Raw genomic sequence first — 5,689 nt, forward strand, 5'->3', positions numbered from 1 at the left:
TCCCAAACCAGGCACTGAAAATGAACCACTACCAGCATCATCTCATTTTCAGTAACTTCCGATACATCACCTCAGTGTTCCTTCCAAAATGGACCATGCTGCAGGGCTGCCTAAAACAAAGTGGGACCATTGAAAACTTTCTTTGGCCTGGAGCACACAGCGCACATCTCAGCTGTTTGCTATATTCTTGGTATGAGGCAGCAAAACGAACAAAGCCAGGCTACACATAGCCGGGTAGGGGGAAAAGGTCTGGATCCTACACAGTTTGGGGGGTAGGGGGAAGGATGGGAACCTAACCTGGGTTAGGTATGGGGAAACATAACCCCCATTTTTAAAAAGGGAAAAAAGGAAGACCCGGGGAACTACAGGCCAGTCAGTCTCACCTCTGTGCCTGGGAAGATCGTGGAACAGATCCTCCTGGAAGCTATGCTAAGGCACATGGAGGACAGGGAGGTGATTCGAGACAGCCAGCATGGCTTCACCAAGGGCAAGTCCTGCCTGACTAACCTAGTGGCCTTCTATGATGGAGTGACTACATCAGTGGACACGGGAAATACTACACTCTGTTTTTCACTCCTGAAGGACACCGGGTTCGCATCACACGTTGCGGTCCATACCTCACCCGGTGAACTTGCCAGGCTCCAGCCGGGAAGCCAGAACATTTGTCCCCTCCCACCCCGAGGCGGCTGCCAAAGCAGCGGCACAGCACGGACAGCAAGCTCCCAGTCGGGCTGACTGTACCTGCGAAAACACTGTCCGAGCACTTGCGGGGAGAAGTGTTCAGCTCTGCCACCGAACGGCAGCAGCCTGGATTCCTCAGGCTGCTCCCGACAGGAGACGCTCCCGACTGCCTGGATCTTGCCGATGCAAGGGCGTATTTCAGAACGATGTTGTTAATTTAACAATCAACAATAAATATTCATATTTAACAATGAATTTAGCAATTTAACAATATATAACAATATTTAACAAGGGAAAGAGGGCTTGAACAATAACAACCTGGCTGGCGATTTTCCAAGGCAGCTGAATATTTCCAGTCCCTGAACAGGGCAGTTGTAGTGAAAGCCCTGTGAGAGTTAACAGCAAAACACACTACTCCTATTATTGCAGTAACTAAAAATGCTGGGGCGGCTCAGGGGGGCTCTGGGAGTCAGGGTGCCCGGTGCCTGTGCCTGGGGGGGTCTGTCTGTGTCTCCTTCCCCTCCCCAGCTCTCGGGTCACTCCTGGCACTGCCCCAGCTCAGCCCGGCTCCAGCTGACCGGGACCCCATCGCACCGGGCAGTTTGCAGCTTCCCCCACCAACCCCGGGCGGTCCCGGCCCTCACCTCAGCCAGGCCGCAGCTGGAGCAGAGACTGCGCCTCCCGAGACCAACATGGCCGCCTGGCAGCCCCGTGCCCCAGGACTACAGCTCCCGGCATGCCTGGGGAGCCAACATGGCCACCATCCTCTGCTGGGCAGGGAGTGGAGGAAGGAAAACTCCTGGTGAGGAGCCGGCAGAGGGACAGAGCGGGAAAGAGCTGGAGGGGAAGGGGGGCAGCGGGGTGCAGGGAGAAAAATAGCGATGAGCAGCAGGACAGAGGGAGAGAGAGAGAAGGAGAAGGGCAGGAAGGAGGACAGAGGCACGGGCTGACACAGGCGGGGTGAGGGAGCGGGCCAGGGGGGCAGAGAGGCAGAAAAGGCACCAGGAGAGTGGAGTGATGGAGAAGTGGGACAGGGAGCAGGACAGAGGGACGGGGCGAAAGGGTGGGAGGGAAAAGGAGGGGAGAGAGAAACGGAGAGGCAGAGATGGAGAGTGGGACACAGAGCAAGAGGAGGACGGGAAATACTCCAGCAAGCCTGAGAAACAGAGGGATGTGGATCCGGACAGGGAGGCGGAGAAGGACAGAACTGCGATGGCCTGCAGGGTGGAGACGGAGGAAGAGCAAAAGGGGATGGGGAGCAGGACGGAGGCCCAGAGAGGAGAAGGCCCAGCCATCCGAGCAGGGGATACAGGCAGGAAAGAGGGGACAGGCAGCCGCCATGTTTCTTGAGTGCTCCCCAGGAACAGCACCACCAGGCAGCTCAAAAAAACGTGCTGCCTGCAAAATCTGGAGAATAGCTTAATTCTGGGCAATTTTTAGGCCTGCTGGTTAAAGATTCGTCCATCGAGAGATGGCTCAGGACCACGCCAGGACCGGTGGTGCTGCTTTCTGGATCCTGTGGCAGCGATGGGCAGAGGGACAGGTTGCCAGATCCCGGTTCCGGGTACGCATGCAGGCTGACAGGGTCACCTGTGCCTGTTTTTTCCCAGCGAAGCCCCAGCTGGTGCCGGCCCTGTGCTGCAGCCCCAGGGCCGAGGCTGAAGGAGCCAGGCATTTCTGCGGGTGCTGCACCCTGCCGGGCCCCACCACCGGCCGCCGGCTGCCCTGGGCTTCCCTCCATTGTCTCCAGCTCTGCTTTCTGCCAACGCCGGGGGCACCGCAGAATGTCTTGCCCGCTCCCCACAGCTGTCCTGACCCATGTCTGCAGCTTGTATGTTATGTCCACGTCACGCAGCTGGTTTGGGGGTGGCAGGTCTCTCTCGTTGCACTCTGGGAATGGGGACAAAGCAAACCAACTTGCTCCTTTTCGATCTTTGTCCCCAGGGAGACCCAGTGGAGATGTACCGTTTGCTGGAGCATGTCCTGCAGGGGGGTGACAGCCGTTTGCAGAGCAGCGCTGAGACCCGCCTGACAGCAGAGGCGCCCGGTGGCTGCAGAGCAGCCCAGGTGAGCTGGTTCTCTTGGAGGCCACCAAAGCAGCCTTCCTCTGCCCCTGGTTTTTGGAGAGATACGGAGGAGCATGTGCTGCATCCAGGCCTGACAAGGGTTTCCCAGTGCCCCCGTGAGAGATCCTGCTCCCAGGAAGCACCTCCCCATTGAACAAGGGCAGTATCCAGCCACCCAGCGCTGGGTGCTGGCTGCCCTGAGGGGTCTCGCAGGGAGGACGGGGTCATCTGCCCGGTGGCTCTGACACAGAAATGATGAGCTGAAGCTGGTCATGGCGGGCCAGTTCAAAGTCTCCGAGTGCCTCGGCCTTTGTCCCTGATAGCGTTTAACCTGGGCACTTTTTCAGGGTGTGACGGATGATGTGGAGATGGAGGCTGGTGATGTCCTGGTGGCTCTGTCCCACTCCCACTTCAAAGTTGTGATGTCTGAGTTAGTTCTGGGGCCACCTGAGGGCCCTGGAGGAGATCTCCAGGGAGTTTGTGTACAATGTTTTGCTATCTTAGGGCTACAATGTCCTAGGGTTACGGGGTGCTAGGGTTACGGGGTGCTAGGGTTACGGGGTGCTAGGTCTATGGGGTTCTAGGGTTATGCAGTGCTAGGGTAACAGTTTTCTAGGGTTGTCATATATTAGTGTTAGGGAGAGCTAGCGTTACTGGGTGCTAGGGTTACGGGGTTCTAGGCTTACAGTGTGCTAGGGTTATAGTGTGGTAGGGTTACGGGGCGCCAGAGTGTAAGTGGGATAGGATTAAAGCGTGTTCTTTTTAGGGACAGGATCTGGGCTTTTTGGTCCTGGCTTCCTGGGTTGTGTGGAGTTTTTTGCCTTAGCTTATGTTCTGGATGTTTTTTGGAGAGTCCTATTTTAGGTTGTTTTCTTTTTAGGGTTTGGATAGGGGGCTCTGGTTTGTGTATGATCTGTCTTCCTGTTGGTTTTTTTTGCTGTTCTGGTGGTTTGTTTTGCATTTTCTGTCTTGTAACCATTGTTTCTGGTCTTGTAAGGCTGTCCAGGTTGGCCAGTGTCGCTTCTGCTGTGGTCCAACTCATTTCCAGTGAGTGTCGGACTGTTTTAGATAGGTGTCCATGGAGAACGACTGCCAGACGACTAACGGGCACTTTTGGGGTGTGGGAGGACTTCTGGCCCACAGATAACGCCTGTCGGAGGGCTAAGTGTACTCCTAAATTTGTGTAGACTTCCAAATACATGGTACTTTCTCCTGCCTTGAGGAAGAGTCATGGGAAGACACCAGCTGCACGGAAGGGCAAACATTTCCCCAAGGGTACGTGGCTTTTTGGTTTTTGCTTTTGAGTAAGAAACCTGCCAAGAGGCTGCTGCCATGAAGTTTAGTGGCATTTGGTGAAGTCCTGGCTTGAGTATTGCGTGACTTGAAACATCACTGAAAAAATGGTGGAGGTTTGTCTGCATGTTCTGGATGCTTCAGATTTGAACGTCTGCTCGTGGTGGTGACTTCATACTGTCCTTAGCTGCTATGTCAAGGCACGACATGTGCTCAGGGTGAGGTTCGTCATCCACGACAGGAGATGTGAATCCGTATTTCAAATAGACTTCTTGATCATTTTGAATTTTTGGGGGTCAAATTCTTCTCAGATCTGTTGAGTCATCCTTGGTTTTGCCTCTTCATGTAACTGGTGAAGAGCTCGTAGGAGGAGCAGGAGAAGGGTCAGTGCTGCCGTTTCCATGTTGGTCACTTGTGCTGCAGTTATCAGGGTTATCTTCCATCCAGAGATTCTTTGCAGAAATGCCTTTAAGCGACTTGTCCATTTTGTGAGGGGGAGTGGACTTAATGGAAGACATTTTGTTCCTCATTAGTGCCTCAGGGATTTACCTGTTGCTTCTTGTTTGTTTGTTTGCTTGCTTTTTATTTGCTATGCTTAATTTAAAAAGCTTACTGTAGCTCTTTGGATATCTGTCCTTAAAGGAAGCCTCTAGGATTTCTACCCGGGAGTGTCCAGAACATACTGTGCTTGTACACCGCTGTCAGCCTTCAGTGTAGAGAAATGGCTGGTGGTGGTGAAAGTTTAACAGTCACGTAGCTCAAATGCATCTGAAATATACAAGCTTTGGGGGATGATTCTCAGCAGCTCATGAACAGCATGTTCTGCTGTGCTTTACCCGTTTAAAATAGTGTATCACCAGAACTGTCTTCCCTAGTGCCTGCACGGAGCAAGAACCTCCAGTAGCAAGGGCACGCTGACCCGCTTGGGCTTCAAAGCGACGGCTAAATGTAAATAGGTTAAAAAACCAGTCCCCTGGTAGCAGTGTGTGTGTGTGTGTGTGTGTGTGTCAAAGTCCACCTGACCCTCCACGCTTACTCAGCATGTCACAACTTCATGTGGGTAAGGGTGGATGGAGTCAGTATAAGCAGGTGTTGTAACTGGCCAGGCAGTTGACCTAAAGAAATGAAAAATTACCTTTGAAGGGAGCGGCATGCCGTTAGATGTCGGGGTGTATTGCCTTTTCCTTCCTTGGTCTGAGCACAGAGAACTGGGAGGCGTTTCCATCTGGGGGAGGGAAACCCATCCGACAGCCACCATCAGCCTCAGGGCTTGTGGTCCTTGATGGAGGCGTAAGGGCTTGGGACAATTTTACTTGTGTGGTGTTTCTCGTTCTGCTCCCAGGTTTCCCCATTAACGTTTGCTCTCCGGTTTACTTGCCTTTATAGTGTTTTGTAAATTCTCTCCATTATAGCCCTGAGCCCTGCTCGACATGTTCCTTTCTCTGAAAACCCATCAATAGCTCTGGAGTTTACCTTGGGAGCAGAGAAAAGGGGGGACCCTTTAGAGTTGAGGAGAGAATTTAATATGAGAAACACTTCAGTGTTATGCATCTTCTGAGGCTGAATGTACCTGCTTTAACTTTTTTGGTTGTTTTTGCAGTCTTTATATAATACCTACTTAAACGCCTACTTCAGGAAAAGAAGAAGAA

Source organism: Aptenodytes patagonicus, unplaced genomic scaffold (assembly GCF_965638725.1).
Source record: "Aptenodytes patagonicus unplaced genomic scaffold, bAptPat1.pri.cur scaffold_355, whole genome shotgun sequence".
NCBI lineage: Eukaryota > Metazoa > Chordata > Aves > Sphenisciformes > Spheniscidae > Aptenodytes > Aptenodytes patagonicus.